This window comes from Bubalus kerabau, chromosome 4, assembly GCF_029407905.1.
Source record: "Bubalus kerabau isolate K-KA32 ecotype Philippines breed swamp buffalo chromosome 4, PCC_UOA_SB_1v2, whole genome shotgun sequence".
NCBI classification, from domain to species: Eukaryota; Metazoa; Chordata; class Mammalia; order Artiodactyla; family Bovidae; genus Bubalus; species Bubalus kerabau.
The window spans coordinates 34,816,418-34,834,536 of NC_073627.1; the positions used below are offsets into that span (position 1 = coordinate 34,816,418).

The 18,119-nt window shown below is 37.5% G+C and overlaps 1 long non-coding RNA gene across 1 annotated transcript in view; it reads right to left on the reverse strand.

The window, feature by feature from the left end:
* Positions 1-15,399: 15,399 nt before the first annotated feature.
* The window catches only part of LOC129649278 (uncharacterized), a 39,189-nt gene continuing 36,469 nt past the window's right edge, over positions 15,400-18,119 (reverse strand). The window contains exons 3-4 of the long non-coding RNA XR_008713062.1: positions 17,426-17,503; positions 15,400-15,414 (exon numbers count right to left, since the gene is read on the reverse strand). This is a non-coding gene — a long non-coding RNA (uncharacterized LOC129649278). The remainder of the gene's footprint in view (positions 15,415-17,425; positions 17,504-18,119) is intronic.

The window sequence follows — 18,119 nt, forward strand, 5'->3', positions numbered from 1 at the left end:
TTACTGGACATTTCATTACACTCCAGAGAGAAGAAATACAGCTCCATCCACCAGAACATCAACACAAGCTTCCCTAACCAGGAAACCTTGACAAGCCACCTGTACAAACCCACACACAGCGAGGAAACGCCACAATAAAGAGAACTCCACAAACTGCCAGAATACAGAAAGGACACCCCAAACTCAGCAATTTAAACAAGATGAAGAGACAGAGGAATAGCCAGCAGATAAAGGAACAGGATAAATGCCCACCAAACCAAACAAAAGAGGAAGAGATAGGGAATCTACCTGATAAAGAATTCCGAATAATGATAGTGAAATTGATCCAAAATCTTGAAATTAAAATGGAATCACAGATAAATAGCCTGGAGGCAAGGATTGAGAAGATGCAAGAAAGGTTTAACAAGGACTTAGAAGAAATAAAAAAGAGTCAATATATAATGAATAATGCAATAAGTGAAATTAAAAACACTCTGGAGGCAACAAATAGTAGAATAACAGAGGCAGAAGATAGGATTAGTGAATTAGAAGATAGAATGGTAGAAATAAATGAATCAGAGAGGACAAAAGAAAAACGAATTAAAAGAAATGAGGACAATCTCAGAGACCTCCAGGACAATATTAAACGCTACAACATTCGAATCATAGGGGTCCCAGAAGAAGAAGACAAAAAGAAAGACCACGAGAAAATACTTGAGGAGATAATAGTTGAAAACTTCCCTAAAATGGGGAAGGAAATAATCACCCAAGTCCAAGAAACCCAGAGAGTCCCAAACAGGATAAACCCAAGGCGAAACACCCCAAGACACATATTAATCAAATTAACAAAGATCAAACACAAAGAACAAATATTAAAAGCAGCAAGGGAAAAACAACAAATAACACACAAGGGAATACCCATAAGGATAACAGCTGATCTTTCAATAGAAACTCTTCAAGCCAGGAGGGAATGGCAAGACATACTTAAAATGATGAAAGAAAATAACCTACAGCCCAGATTATTGTACCCAGCAAGGATCTCATTCAAGTATGAAGGAGAAATCAAAAGCTTTTCAGACAAGCAAAAGCTGAGAGAATTCTGCACCACCAAACCAGCTCTCCAACAAATACTAAAGGATATTCTCTAGACAGGAAACACAAAAATGGTGTATAAATTCGAACCCAAAACAATAAAGTAAATGGCAACGGGGTCATACTTATCAGTAATCACCTTAAACGTAAATGGGTTGAATGCCCCAACCAAAAGACAAAGACTGGCTGAATGGATACAAAAACAAGACCCCTACATATGTTGTCTACAAGAGACCCACCTCAAAACAGGGGACACATACAGACTGAAAGTGAAGGGCTGGAAAAAGATTTTCCATGCAAATAGGGACCATAAGAAAGCAGGAGTAGCAATACTCATATCAGATAAAATAGACTTTAAAACAAAGACTGTGAAAAGAGACAAAGATGGTCACTACATAATGATCAAAGGATCAATCCAAGAAGAAGATATAACAATTATAAATATATATGCACCCAACCCAGGAGCACCGCAGTATGTAAGACAAATGCTAACAAGTATGAAAGAAGAAATTAACAATAACACAATAATAGTGGGAGACTTTAATACCCCACTCACACCTATGGATAGATCAACTAAACAGAAAATTAACAAGAAAACACAAACTTTAAATGATACAATAGACCAGTTAGACCTAATTGATATCTATAGGACATTTCATCCCAAAACAATGAATTTCACCTTCTTCTCAAGCGCACATGGAACCTTCTCCAGGATAGATCACATCCTGGGCCATAAAGCTAGCCTTGGTAAATTCAAAAAAATAGAAATCATTCCAAGCATCTTTTCTGACCACAATGCAGTAAGATTAGATCTCAATTACAGGAGAAAAACTATTAAAAAATCCAACATATGGAGGCTGAACAACACGCTGCTGAATAACCAACAAATCGCAGAAGAAATCAAAAAAGAAATCAAAATTTGCATAGAAACGAATGAAAATGAAAACACAACAACCCAAAACCTGTGGGACACAGTAAAAGCAGTCCTAAGGGGAAAGTTCATAGCAATACAGGCACACCTCAAGAAACAAGAAAAAAGTCAAATAAATAACCTAACTCTACACCTAAAGCAACTAGAAAAGGAAGAAATGAAGAACCCCAGGGTTAGTAGAAGGAAAGAAATCTTAAAAATTAGAGCAGAAATAAATGCAAAAGAAACAAAAGAGATCATAGCAAAAATCAACAAAACCAAAAGCTGGTTCTTTGAAAGGATAAATAAAATTGACAAACCATTAGCCAGACTCATCAAGAAACAAAGGGAGAAAAATCAAATCAATAAAATTAGAAATGAAAATGGAGAGATCACAACAGACAACACAGAAATACAAAGGATCATAAGAGACTACTATCAACAATTATATGCCAATAAAATGGACAACGTGGAAGAAATGGACAAATTCTTAGAAAAGTACAACTTTCCAAAACTCAACCAGGAAGAAATAGAAAATCTTAACAGACCCATCACAAGCACGGAAATTGAAACTGGAATCAAAAATCTTCCAGCAAACAAAAGCCCAGGTCCAGACGGCTTCACAGCTGAATTCTACCAAAAATTTAGAGAAGAGCTAACACCTATCCTGCTCAAACTCTTCCAGAAAATTGCAGAGGATGGTAAACTTCCAAACTCATTCTATGAGGCCACCATCAGCCTAATACCAAAACCTGACAAAGATCCCACAAAAAAAGAAAACTACAGGCCAATATCACTGATGAACATAGATGCAAAAATCCTTAACAAAATTCTAGCAATCAGAATCCAACAACACATTAAAAAGATCATACACCATGACCAAGTGGGCTTTATCCCAGGGATGCAAGGATTCTTCAATATCTGCAAATCAATCAATGTAATACACCACATTAACAAATTGAAAAATAAAAACCATATGATTATCTCAATAGATGCAGAGAAAGCCTTTGACAAAATTCAACATCCATTTATGATCAAAACTCTCCAGAAAGCAGGAATAGAAGGAACATACCTCAACATAATAAAAGCTATATATGACAAACCCACAGCAAACATTATCCTCAATGGTGAAAAATTGAAAGCATTTCCTCTAAAGTCAGGAACAAGACAAGGGTGCCCACTTTCACCATTCCTATTCAACATAGTTTTGGAAGTTTTGGCCACAGAAATCAGAGCAGAAAAAGAAATAAAAGGAATCCAAATTGGAAAAGAAGAAGTAAAGCTCTCACTGTTTGCAGATGACATGATCCTCTACATAGAAAACCCTAAAGACTCCACCAGAAAATTACTAGAACTAATCAATGACTATAGTAAAGTTGCAGGATATAAAATCAACACACAGAAATCCCTTGCATTCCTATACACTAATAATGAGAAAACAGAAAGAGAAATTAAGGAAACAATTCCATTCACCATTGCAACGGAAAGAATAAAATACTTAGGAATATATCTACCTAAAGAAACTAAAGACCTATATATAGAAAACTATAAAACACTGGTTGAAAGAAATCAAAGAGGACACTAACAGATGGAGAAATATACCATGTTCATGGATTGGAAGAATCAATATAGTGAAAATGAGTATACTACCCAAAGCAATCTATAGATTCAATGCAATCCCTATCAAGCTACCAACAGCATTCTTCACAGAGCTAGAACAAATAATTTCACAATTTGTATGGAAAAACAAAAAACCTCGAATAGCCAAAGCGATCTTGAGAAAGAAGAATGGAACTGGAGGAATCAACCTACCTGACTTCAGGCTCTACTACAAAGCCACAGTCATCAAGACAGTATGGTACTGGCACAAAGACAGAAATATAGATCAATGGAACAAAATAGAAAGTCCAGAGATAAATCCACACACATATGGACACCTTATCTTTGACAAAGGAGGCAAGAATATACAATGGATTAAAGACAATCTCTTTAAAAAGTGGTGCTGGGAAATCTGGTCAACCACTTGTAAAAGAATGAAACTAGAACACTGTCTAACACCATACACAAAAATAAACTCAAAATGGATTAAAGATCTAAACGTAAGACCAGAAACTATAAAGCTCCTAGAGGAGAACATAGGCAAAACACTCTCTGACATACACCACAGCAGGATCCTCTATGACCCACCTCCCAGAATATTGGAAATAAAAGCAAAAATAAACAAATGGGACCTAATTAACCTTAAAAGCTTCTGCATATCAAAGGAAACTATTAGCAAGGTGAAAAGACAGCCTTCAGAATGGGAGAAGATAATAGCAAATGAAACAACTGACAAACAACTAATCTCCAGAGTATACAAGCAACTCCTACAGCTCAACTCCAGAAAAATAAATGACCCAATCAAAAAATGGGCCAAAGAACTAAATAGACATTTCTCCAAAGAAGACATACAGATGGCTCACAAACACATGAAAAGATGCTCAACATCACTCATTATCAGAGAAATGCAAATCAAAACCACTATGAGGTACCATTTCACACCAGTCAGAATGGCTGCGATCCAAAAGTCTACAAGTAATAAATGCTGGAGAGGGTGTGGAGAAAAGGGAACCCTCTTACACTGTTGGTGGGAATGCAAACTAGTACAGCCACTATGGAGAACAGTGTGGAGATTCCTTAAAAAACTGGAAATAGACCTGCCTTATGATCCAGCAATCCCGCTGCTGGGCATACACACTGAGGAAACCAGAAGGGAAAGAGACACGTGTACCCCAATGTTCATCACAGCACTGTTTATAATAGCCAGGACATGGAAGCAACCTAGATGTCCATCAGCAGATGAATGGATAAGAAAGCTGTGGTACATATACACAATGGAGTATTATTCAGCCATTAAAAAGAATACATTTGAATCAGTTCTAATGAGGTGGATGAAACTGGAGCCTATTATACAGAGTGAAGTAAGCCAGAAAGAAAAACACCAATACAGTATACTAACGCATATATATGGAATTTAGAAAGATGGTAACAATAACCCTGTGTATGAGACAGCAAAAGAGACACTGATGTATAGAACAGTCTTATGGACTCTGTGGGAGAGGGAGAGGGTGGGAAGATTTGGGAGAATGGCATTTAAACATGTAAATATCATGTATGAAACGAGTTGCCAGTCCAGGTTCGATGCATGATACTGGATGCCTGGGGCTGGTGCACTGGGACGACCCAGAGGGATGGAATGGGGAGGGAGGAGGGAGGAGGGTTCAGGATGGGGAACACATGTATACCTGTGGCGGATTCATTTTGATATTTGGCAAAACTAATACAGTTATGTAAAGTTTAAAAATAAAATAAAAAAAATAAAAAATAAAAAAAAATAAAGAAACGATTCCATTCACCATTGCAATGAAAAGAATAAAATACTTAGGAATAAATCACCCCTTGATTTTTAACTTACTCATTAATATCTCTCTCCCTCAGCTAAAATAAAAGCTCCACAAGGGCAGGACTTTGTTTTGTTCACTGTTGAATGTCTGATGACTTGAACACTGCCTGGCATGTAACAAGTACTCAAGAAATATTTGTGGGATGAATAATACTCCAGTAATAATTTAATGTGTGCCATGCACAATGTTAGGGATTTTACATGCATTATCCCAAAATAAATCTCAAACCAGATGATATTTTAACTCCACTTTCTCAGTATTCAATAGAAATTAAACAAAAAAAATCAGTAAAGATACTTCTGTCTCCAGGAAGATGAAGTGGACCTGCTTTCCCCTATTCTTCCCACTAATAACAGCTAAAACCCCCTGGACATTAGACATAAAACTAACCTAAGAAATTCTGAAAGTGGAGAGAAGAAGATAGACCAGCTAGGTAAGTTCTCCAGGTTTTCTTTTTGCCTAATATGCCCCAGACTTGAAACTGAAGAAGCAGACAACTCAGAAACACAAATGGGTGCAGACCAAGAAAGCCCCAACAAGAATCTTTTCTCTCTAATCCAAGTACAAAGTAATGGGCAGCCTATCAACAGAAAAACTTTTAGATAACTGATCCAATCCAATCAAAAAAAAAAAAAAAAACAAAAACAAAACTATGACTGTATCCCACCACCAGCAAAAGTCACGGAGAAAATCTATTCTTTCACCCCATGAGGCTGTAATGTGGTGCCCCACCACCACTAGGGAGGTGTCAGGAGAGACCAAATAGGAAGAAAAGACTTTCATGCCTGCTAGCCAGTATTGGGACCCCACAAATGTGGTCAATAGATGGGATACTTGACTCTCAGCCATCAGGTAACTCTTGTCCTTCTCACTGTCAAAGGAGGCCTAATGGGAAGTCAGCATTTTCACAACTGTGCAGTGGTAATGAGGCTGCTGCCCCCCAACTGTGGAGCCAGAGACAACCACCTGGAAGACATCCATCTGCATCCAGGATTAATAAGGAGACTTCCCTGTCAAGTGTTAACAGAAAGAAACCTGGATTTGTACCTTCACCTGGCAGTAACAAGGTGGTACCACTTAACAGAACAATGTCACAGAAAGTTAGATGAAAGCTTTAAATAACATCCAGAATTACAGAACATAATATAAAAATGTCTAGGCTTCAGTCAAAGACCACTCATTATTCAAGAAGATCTCATACTGAATAAAAAAAGGATAAATGACTAGAAAAAGTCAAAATCAAGATGATAAGAGATGTTACAATTACCTGACAAAGATTTTAAAGCATCTACAATAAAAATGCAATTATGAACATGCTTGAAACAAATGTAAAACTATAAAGCCTCAGCAAAGAAACAGAAGATCTGAAATCTAAAATGGAAATTTTAGAAGTGAAAAATACAATAGCAAATTTTAAAAATGCAATGAACAGGCTCGATGGAAAAATGGAAGGGACAGAGGACAGAATCAGTGAACTGGAATATGGAACAGAAATGATCCAGCCTGAACAAGTGAAAGAAAATGAACAGGAAAATGTACTGAGCCTAAGGGTTCCATGGCTCCATAACAAACAAATCTAACATTCATGTTATCAGAGTCCTGAAATGAAGAGAAGGAACAGAGTGAAAAAGTACTCAAAGAAATAATGGCTGAACAGTTGAAAAGTTCTAAACTTGTCAAGAGACATAACCTACAGATTCAATAAGGAGTTTATTCAAGTAGGATAAACTAAAATCCACAGCAAGTTCTATCATAAATGTCTGAATCCTAAAGGCAAAGAAAAATATCTTGGAAGCAGTCAGGCATACCATTTAATCAACAACCAAAGACAAAACAAAAAACAACAACCTGATTAAAAAACCAGCAGAGGAGTTAATTAGACATTTTTCCGAAGAAGATGTATAGATGGCCAAGAGGCACATGAAAAGACGTTCAATATTACTGATTACAGGAAAATGCAAATCAAAACCACAATGAGATATCACCTCAAGCCTGTTAGAATGGCTTTATCAAAAAAAGAAAGAAAGAAAGAAATAACAAATGTTGGCAAAGATGTGAAGAAAAGAGAACCATCATGAACTGCTAATGGGAATGTAAATTGGTTATAGCCTCTGTGGAAAGCAGTACAGAGATTCCTCAGAAAATTAAGACTAGAACTCCCATTTGATCCAACTATCCCACTTCTGGATATTTATTCAGAGAGTATGAAAACATTAAAAAGATATATGCACTCCTATGTTCATTCTCAGCATTATTACAACAGTCAAGACATAAAAACAACCTAGGTGCTCACTGATGGATGAATGGATAAAGAAGATGTATACAGAATAGAATACTACTTGGCCATAAAAAGGTGAATTCTTGTCATAAACAACAACATGGGTGGACCTTGAGGGTATTACGCTAAATGAAATGAATCATATGGAAAAAAGACAAATACCGTATGATTTCACTCATATGTGGGATAAACAAACAAACAAAAGCAAACACATAGATAGAGAACAAAGCAGAACAGTGGTTACCAGAGGAGAAAGGAGTTGGGGGAGGGAAAAATGGGTAAAGGGGGGCCAACTATATGGTGATTAGGTAGAAACTAAACTTCTGGTGATGAACACATTGCAGTGCATACAGGAACTGAAATGAAAACATGAAATGTACACATAAAATTTACCATATACTTCCAAAACAAAGATATGTGAAAGTCCAATAATCAGATTTAAATATGTTCAATATCACTGGTCTAAAGGATACTGATTAAAATCACAAGAAGCTTCTACTATACATCCATAAGAATGGCTAAAATTATAAAGACTGACAATGACAAGTGTTGGCAAGGATGCTGGACAACTACATTTTTCATGTATACTAGTAAGGACGTAAAATGGTTCAATTGCGTTTTTTAACTGTCTGACCATTTCTTATAAATTAAGTACATACCTTTACACCTTTTGACTAGCTATTCTACTCCTTAGATTGAACAAATGAAATAAAAGATATGCCCACAAAAGGAAAGATATGGTTTGGCAAGAGAATAGATGAAAAAATATGGTATATCCTCACAACAGACTGCTACTCACCAATAAAAAGAAATAGAAGAGCATAGATAATCTAAACAACATTCCTCTTTGGCACGAGTCATGAAAAGACAGGAGTTACTTCATTTTCTTGAAGATGAGATAACTAGAGTCTCATATCGGAAAAGATAGAAATGCCTCACCCGGCTGTAATTCCTCTGCTTCTCTTCAATCAAGAGAAAAAATAGAAAAATCCTCAGGGCAAAGAGAACCTTAGGAATTGTAAGCTAATTCTTGGCAAGGACTCAGAGTAGAAGGACCATTAGATACAGTAACTTAATGCTGGCTCTGGGCTTAATTGTAAGCAGATACCAGTGAGAAGAGCAAGGACAATGGATATAAGCCAGACCTTGGAAGAACTTTTGCTCCAAGTTAAAAGAAAGGAGTTGTCACACAAGAATTGTGTAAGAGATATCTGCATTGGAGAAGGGTTGGAATACACCAATAAACAAGTTTTAGCAAAATACAGCTCAGTTTTCTTATACATTGCCATCAAAACTCTTTACATGCTTGTTTCAGATCAGATCAGATCAGATCAGTCACTCAGTCGTGTCCGACTCTTTGCGACCCCATGAATTGCAGCACGCCAGGCCTCCCTGTCCATCACCAACTCCCGGAGTTCACTGAGACTCATCATTTTAAATAAGGTTTTCCATTTCCAGGGTTGCATCTCAAAGAAAACAAGTGGAAAATGCATTATGTTGATCCCTATCTCAGATTAAAGTGAGTGTTAGGTTTCAGCTACTCACCACATAATCAGAGCATCACTACTTAACAGGTGGCCACTTAATTAATCACAGACAAAGTAACTGAAGGGACATTTGTTTCTAAAGTTTTGCTATTAGAAGAAATGTTAGAGGCACAGCCTAGGCACACCTCTTGTCCCCCAACCCCTACCCCATGCTTCTATAGGAAAAGAGTAGGATGGCAATTATTGCAATTTTAAATTTCAAAAGATGGAACAAATTGCCCTGGAATTTTACACCCTTATCCATAGCATATGAGAGCATCCACTCCCCCACATCACCATTTGCTACTATCAATTTTGATGACATATTTACGATCATTTAAAAAATCAAAATGGAGTAAGGAGAACCTTTGTTGGCAAAGTAATGTCTCTGCTTTTGAATATGCTATCTAGGTTGGTCATAACTTTCCTTCCAAGGAGTAAGCATCTTTTAATTTCATGGCTGCAGTCACCGTCTGTAGTGATTTTGGAGCCCAGAAAAATAAAGTCTGACACTGTTTCCACTGTTTACCCATCTATTTCCCATGAAGTGGTGGGACCAGATGCCATGATCTTCGTTTTCTGAATGTTGAGCTTTAAGCCAACTTTTTCACTCTCCTCTTTCACTTTCATCAAGAGGCTTTTTAGTTCCTCTTCACTTTCTGCCATAAGGGTGGTGTCATCTGCATATCTGAGGTTATTGATATTTCTCCCAGCAATCTTGATTCCAGCTTGTGTTTCTTCCAGTCCAGCATTTCTCATGATGTACTCTGCATATAAGTGGTCATGTATGGATATGAGAGTTGGACTGTGAAGAAAGCTGAGCACCGAAGAATTGATGCTTTTGAACTGTGGTGTTGGAGAAGACTTCTGAGAGTCCCTTGGACTGCAAGGAGATCCAACCAGTCCATTCTGAAGGAGATCAGCCCTGGGATTTCTTTGGAAGGAATGATGCTAAAGCTGAAACTCTAGTACTTTGGCCACCTCATGCGAAAAGTTGACTCATCGGAAAAGACTCTGATGCTGGGAGGGATTGGGGGCAGGAGGAGAAGGGGACGACAGAGGATGAGATGGCTGGATGGCATCACTGACTCGATGGAAGTGAGTCTCAGTGAACTCCGGGAGTTGGTGATGGACAGGGAGGCCTGGCGTGCTGCAATTCATGGGGTTGCAAAGAGTCGGACATGACTGAGTGACTGATCTGATCTGATCTGATCTGACCTGATGGTTCAGGCATCCAAAATGGAGCTAGATGGACATTTTACATGTGGTTTAAGACATATTCCTACATGAAAACTTGAATTTTCTCTGAAATGTATCAAACTCAAGGACGCTAACAATCATTTTCAAAACATTAAAACTCTACAAACTTAGTTTTAAAGTACTCTCCCCACCATATAATCATTACAGACCCCCAAAATCCTTGCTTAACAAGCACCTTCACTTTTTACCTGTTCCAATCCCACTTCCTGACAGTTTATGCAGCCTTGTGGAGTTTTGTCTATATAAATCTCTCCCATTTTGTAGTCTCAGTTCAGTTCAGTTGCTCAGTCATGTCCAACTCTTTGCAACCCCATGAACCTCAGCACACCAGGCCTCCCTGTCCGTCACCAAATCCCGGAGTCCACCCAAACCCATATCCATTGAGTCGATGATGCCATCCAACCATCTCATCCTCTGTCGTCCCCTTCTCCTCCTGCCCTCAATCTTTCCCAGCATCAGGGTCTTTTCAAATGAGTCAGCTCTTCACATCAGGTGGCCAAAGTACTGGAGTTTCAGCTTCAGCATCAGTCCTTCCAATGAACACCCAGAACTGATCTCCTTTAGGATGGACTGGTTGGATCTCCTTGCAGTCCAAGGGACTCTCAGAAGTCTTCTCCAACACCACAGTTCAAAAGCATCAATTCTTCTGTGCTCAGCTTTCTTTATAACCCAACTCTCACATCCATATATGACCACTGGAAAAACCATAGCCTTGACTAGACGGACCTTTGTTGACAAAGTAATGTCTCTGCTTTTTACTATGCTGTCTAGATTGGTCATAACTTTCCTTCCAAGGAGTAAACGTCTTTTAATTTCATGGCTGCGATCACCATCTGCAGTGATTTTGGAGCCCAGAAAAATAAAGTTAGCCACTGTTTCCACTGTTTCCCCATCTATTTGCCATGAAGTGATGGTCTAGCAGGACACAATTCAAGTGCTTCTTGTCCTAATAAAGAATAAAGCCCAAATAAATGCATCTTTATTCCAATCAAGTCTCCATTTCTGAAATTTTAGTTCAGTTTTTGGTTTTGGTTTTGTTCAACATGATGGGTGAAATATACCAGTTGTTATTTGATCTTGAATATCCTGAACTTTGAGTATTTTCAAGTTTATTGGCCACTTGCATTGCCTCTTCCATTAACTGTCTGTCTGTATCTTTTGGCTACTTTTTCTATTTACTCGTATCTCCATTTCTTCTTGATTTTTTTTTTTACAGTTTTGCTTTGTTTTAATGCTTAAGATTTCAATTCATCTAGCATTTATTTTTATAAATGGTGTCAGGCAAGGACCTAATTGTCCTTTCTCTCCCTGCCCCCAAGTGATCTGAAGAGTTATCTTTTGATATACTAAATTTCTGTACACGCCAGAAACCATTTTTGGACTACTAATAGTAGTTCTATTAATCTACTCATCTTCACCTACACTAACTTCACACTATTTCCATCACTACATTTCTAAAATATGTTTGATGTCAGGTAGGGTGAGCTTGACCTACATACAGCATATTAAAAAGCAGAGACATCACTTTGCTGACAAAGGTTGGTATATTCAAAGTTATGATTTTCTCAGTAGTCATGTAGGATGTGAGAGTTGGACCATAAGGAAAGCTGAACGCCAAATAATTGATGCTTTTGAACTGTGGTGCTGAAGACTCTTGAGAGTCCCTTGGACAGCAAGGAGATCCAACCAGTCAATCCTAAAGGAAATCAGTCCTGAATATTCATTGGAAGGACAGATGCTGAAGCTCCAATACTTTGGCCACCTGATGCGAAGAACTGATTTAATAGAAAAGACTCTGATACCGGGAAAGGTTGAAGGTGGGAGAAGGGGATGACAGAGGATGAGATGGTTGAATGGCATCACTGGCCCAATGGATATGAGTTTGAGCAAGCTCCAGGAGTTGGTGATGGACAGGGAAGCCTGGCATACTGCAGTCCATGGGGTTGCAAAGAGTTGGACACAACTGAGTGACTGAACTGAACTCAAGGGTGGGCTTGTTACTTTGTTGTCAGTAAAAATTTATTATTCCTGGAAACTCGCATTCTTTTACTACAAACTGTGGTGTTGGAGAAGACTCTTGAGAGTCCCTTGGACTGCAAGGAGATCCAACCAGTCCATCCTAAAGGAGATCAGTCCTGGGTGTTCATTGGAAGGACTGATGCTGAAGCTGAAACTCCAATACTTTGGCCACCTGATGTGAAGAGCTGACTCATTTGAAAAGACCCTGATGCTGGGAAAGATTGAGGGCAGGAGGAGAAGGGGACGACAGAGGATGAGATGGTTGGATGGCATCATCGACTCAATGGACATGGGTTTGGGTGGACTCCAGGAGTTGGTGACGGACAGGGAGGCCTGGTGTGCTGAGGTTCAAGGGGTCGCAAAGAGTCAGACACAACTGAGAGACTGAACTGAACTGAATATTGCAATTTGCTGTTGAATGACAGCTCTATCCTTCATCTATTACTTCCAAATCTGTTCCCTTTCCATGGAGAAACATTACCGTAATCTCAGGAAATTTAGTTTTCATTGTCTTGGGGTAGAATAAATTAAGTGATTCCTAAACATCTACAGTTATTTATATTTCACCAGCAGCAAGCACATTCAAGTCTACAATTCCCCACACACCCCCCACATACCCCCGCCTCTTTTCTTTTCCAAGAGCTACTGGCTTAGTTTAGGTTCTCAACTCTTCCCTAAAATAGCACAACAACTGCTTAAGTAGGTTATCTCTGTTGCACTTCTCCAATCCATCTTCCATGATGCTACCATAACTGTGTTTAAAATGCAAACCTTAAAACATCAGTTCCTTGTTTAAAAGACTCCAGTGATATCCTGTGACCTATGGTAATAGGGTCCTATCTTTTACATGGTTTTCAACAGAGTGATAATAGCCAATATTTATCAAATACTTTCTACACTGCCAGTTACTATGGTAGCTGCTTTACAAATATTTCTCACTGATCCTGTGAGGATTAACTATATTTCTCATTAATCCTGTGAGGTGGTGGAAAATTATTATAATTGTCCTTTAACAGATGAACAAACTAAAGCCTACGGATATTAGATGGCTTGCGTAAAATCATATGAAATAACATCTGGCTAGTTACATGGATATTTAAGACACTGAGTGAGTAAGTGAGTGAGTGAAAGTCACTCAGTCGTGTCTGACTCTTTGCAACCCCATGGACAATAAAATCCATGAAGTTCTCCAGGCCAGAATACTGGAGTGGGTAGCCATTCCTTCTCCAGAGGATCTTCCCAACCCAGGGACTGAACCCAGGTCTCCCACATTGAAGGCGGATTCTTTACCAGCTGAGCCACAAGGGAAGCCCTTATACTGTGTACACCATAAAATACATGCCAGTTTGCAGCCTCTAAAACTTACCTATTAAAAGAAGTTCATATAATGAATTTTTAAAGTAGTTACTTGATTTTTTAAGCTAGATATAAAAAGATAGTCCATATACATGCTACCCAAAAGTAAAAGCAACACAGTATAGCGAAATATTAGCAAAAAAAGAACTCAAAGCAAACTACTACTAAAAGCAGCAGGGATAGTTCATATTTCATTTTAAAAAGATACAATCTACCAAAAAGATAAAACTATCATAAATTTCTATGGAGTTAGCAACTAACTTTGAATTACATAAACAAAAATCTGAATAATCTGAGAATAACCAGAGTGGACTCTTAACTTACATCTATTAGAAAAATCACAGATCACGTAGACAAAACTGAAAACAGATGATTTGAAAAACACAAATAATAAGCTGAATGATAAAATTTAAAAAAAATTTTGTAGCCAACAATGAGAGAACATAAATGCTTTTCAAACATCTAACACATACATTTTCAATGGAGGTGATATCAGTCCTTAAGAAGTAAAAATTAGTTCTTAGGAGAGCAAAAAAATCTTAGGCATTATAATAGTTTGTGCCTCGCTATGGCCCCCAGAAAAAAAAAGCTCAACCCTATCTGAAAAAACCTTATTGCTTAATCTTTTTCATTATGGAGAAATTAATTTAAGTTTAAATTTAAATCCATTTAATTAAAATCTTATGCTGAGTATTAATTCCTTAAAGAGAAATTAAACTTAATGAATTTAATTTGATTAATGTCTCTCTTCAGTGGGCAAGTTATTGAAAATAAGGTTAAAATACACTGACCTAAAAAATTTATAAAAACTAAGCCATATGGGGGAAAAGACTATATCTAAATTTGTTTATACATACATAAAATACCTCTTAAGGACACACAGGAATCTGATAACTGTTGTTGACTCTGGGGAGGGAGGGAAACACAATAGCTTTCTCACACTATTATAGTCTCAATTTTAAAACAAGAAAAATAATAAAAACATGATCTATGAAAGAAAATACTGATAAACTGGACTGCATCAAAATTTAAAACTTTTGCTATTCAAAAGGCACCATTAAGAAAATGAAAAGACAAGCCACAGACTGCAAGAAAATATTTGTTAATCATATATCTGATAAAGGACTTATATCAAAACATATATCTATATATGTGGGTATAAAGACCTCTAACAAATTATACGAAAATTATCCAATTTTTTTAAATGAACTAAACAATTGGATAGACTCTTCACCTAGATAAAACATACAAATGGTAAATAAGCACATAAAAAGTAACCAAAATCATTAATTCATTAAGGAAATACAAATTAAAACCACATTAAGATACCACTCTACACTCACTAGGATATATAGCAAGGGCTGGTTGCTCAGTCGTGTCTGACTCTTTGCAACCCCAGGACTATAACCTGTCAGGCTCCTCTGTCCATGGACTTCTCCACGCAAAAATACTGGAATAGATAGCCATTCCCTTCTCCAAGGGATCTTACCAACTCAGGGATCGAATCCAGGTTTCCCGCATTGCAGGCAGATTCTTTACTCACTAGAATGGCTTTAACAAAAAAGGACAATACAAGTGTAGGTGAGAATGTGAAAAAACCTGGAAGCCTCATCTTATTGGTGGAAATGTAAAATGGCACAGCCATTGTCAGAAAGAATTTGGCAATTTCTTAAGAAGTTGCTGCTAAGTCACTTCAGTCGTGTCCGACTCTGTGCGACCCCATAGACGGCAGCCCACAGGCTCCACTGTCCCTGGGATTCTCCAGGCAAGAACGCTGGAGTGGGTTGCCATTTCCTTCTCCAATGCATGAAAGTGAAAAGTGAAAGTGAAGTCGCTCAGTCGTGTCCGACTCTTCGCGACCCCATGGACTGCAGCCTACCAGGCTCCTCTGTCCATGGGATTTTCCAGGCAAGAGTACTGGAGTGGGTTGCCATTGCCTTAGCCATATACAATCTAGCAACTCAACTCCTAGTTATCTCCCCAAGAGAAATGAAAACAAATGTCCACATGATGACTTGTATGGAATATTATCAACAGCACTTTGCATAACAGCCAAAAGTAGAAACAATTCAAATATCCATCAGTTTGAATGGATAAACAAAATATGGCACTATATCATAGACTACTAATTAGCAACAAAAATGAATAATCTGTTGATATATTCAACAGCATGGAGGAACTCAAAAAGCATATTAAGGAAAAGAAGCCAGACATGAAAGACTACACACTAGAGGATTCCATTTGTATGAAGTTTCTAGAAAAGGCAAAACTACAGAGACAAAAAGCATATCAGTTTTTGCCTAGGAGTTCTGATCTGGATGCTACCTGAACTGTTTTATTACATATACACACAAACACAAATACAGACACACGAGGTCCCTCATTCCTATTTTATCTACTAAGAAGTAAACTGCATGTGTACACACGCACAAGAGAAAGAACCAGCAGCTGAAAGAGAATCCTCCCCCGCAAAGCCCAAATTTATACATCTGGAAATTAAAAAAAAGAAAACCACACTTAAGATAAATTGAGAGCTGAAATGGAAATAGAAACTTTAAAATGACAATCGTACAAGGGTACTATAATACATATCAACCCCTGGGATTCAGCCAAAGTAGTAACCAAAGAAAATTTTATAACCATAAATAACATGCAAGATCATAAGAAAGAATGAAAATAAATGAAGTAAGCTTTCAGTTCAAGATGCTAGATACACACAAATAAACCTAAAGAACTAAAAGAATGAAGAAGATTAAAAGCAGAAAATAATAAAATAGAAGAAAACTTATTTGGTAAGTCTAAATTAAAAAGAGCAAACACAAAGACAAAACTTTGGCAAATATGATTTAAAATAAAAAGAACAAAATCAAAATACGTTAAAAAAATAAAAAGGAATAGATGACTACACAAGAGTTTTTTTAACCATAAAAAGATATGCACAAAAAAATGTCCAAAAAATCTATAAAAACTCACATGTAATGGGCAATCTTCTAGGAAAATATAAATCTTCCAACTGGGGGAAAAAAGGTAGAAACTGCATCCTATCTATGGTAGGGGTTACAAGAAACAGTGCACATGAAAAACTCATAGAACAAAAGAAGTGAATTTTATTGTAAGTTTAAAATTTTTTAAAAACAGTAGCAAAAAAACTCATATAACTGTCACTTAGAAAGCGTGGATTTTGCTATATATAAAGTATACTTCAATATCCCTAACCATTAAAAAAAGGAGATTCTAATTTTAAAAGAATGTTAATATAATTTGTTTAAAGAATAAGAGTGTAAATTTCATTGGTGGTATGAAAATTACCTATGATATAATTTTTTAAGTAAAATGTAAAGCAAATATGTGCTATATATGTGTATACAGTATGATCAAACTTATACGTCTATAACTTATCTTACTTCTGCATAATGAGATTACAGACGTTTTTTTCTCTTTGCTTATCTGTATTTTTACTACAAAGAATACATATTATTCTCTAATAAATAATATTTTTTTCAGTGTTGGGTGGATGAGCACTGACTTAATGGTAGGGACTCAGTACAGAATCTTCTCTCACCTTGGCCTTGCTGCCCAAGCCCAGACTCCAAGGGTGAGCCTTGGCAGTGACCCAAGGTAGTGAAGGAGGTGGGGGTTCCTATGGTAACAAAGAAGGAAAACGTGGTTAGGCCCCTAAAAGCAATGCTCGCTGAGGCTGTGATCATTGGGTTACCACAGGCATGTGTGAGAGTTTGCCAAATCAAATATAGCTCTTAGGAACTTACTTTGAGGCCCCACCAGGCACTGTCGAAGATTACCTTCCCAGCACACTAGAAAGCATTCTCTGCCGGCAGATTGGTCCCTGTCACATTATTTATAGGAGATTGGTTCACATACTCAAAATGATATGAATACTTCTAATTATATCCAAACATGACAAATGTCAGAACAAATTATTCTGAGGGTTCACGCTGCCAAATGTCTTGCCCTAACAAAGAGGAGCAAGCTGCAGGATCAGCACACCAGCTCCTATATAAGCACGATGAGCCCTCCTGCTACATCTCCACCAAGGACCCAGAGGTAAGTGAATGGGGGCCTTGGGACCTGCAGGGCTCCAGGGGACAGAAACAGCTTACCTCGCAGCCCATCTCTGAGCATGAAATTGTTCCTCCCAGCTCTGACTTTTATTTTCATAAAGCCATGGCAGGTTTTAATTCTGTAACTACCGTACTGGAATTTATTTAATTCTGTAATTTAGACCAGGCAAGTTTTAA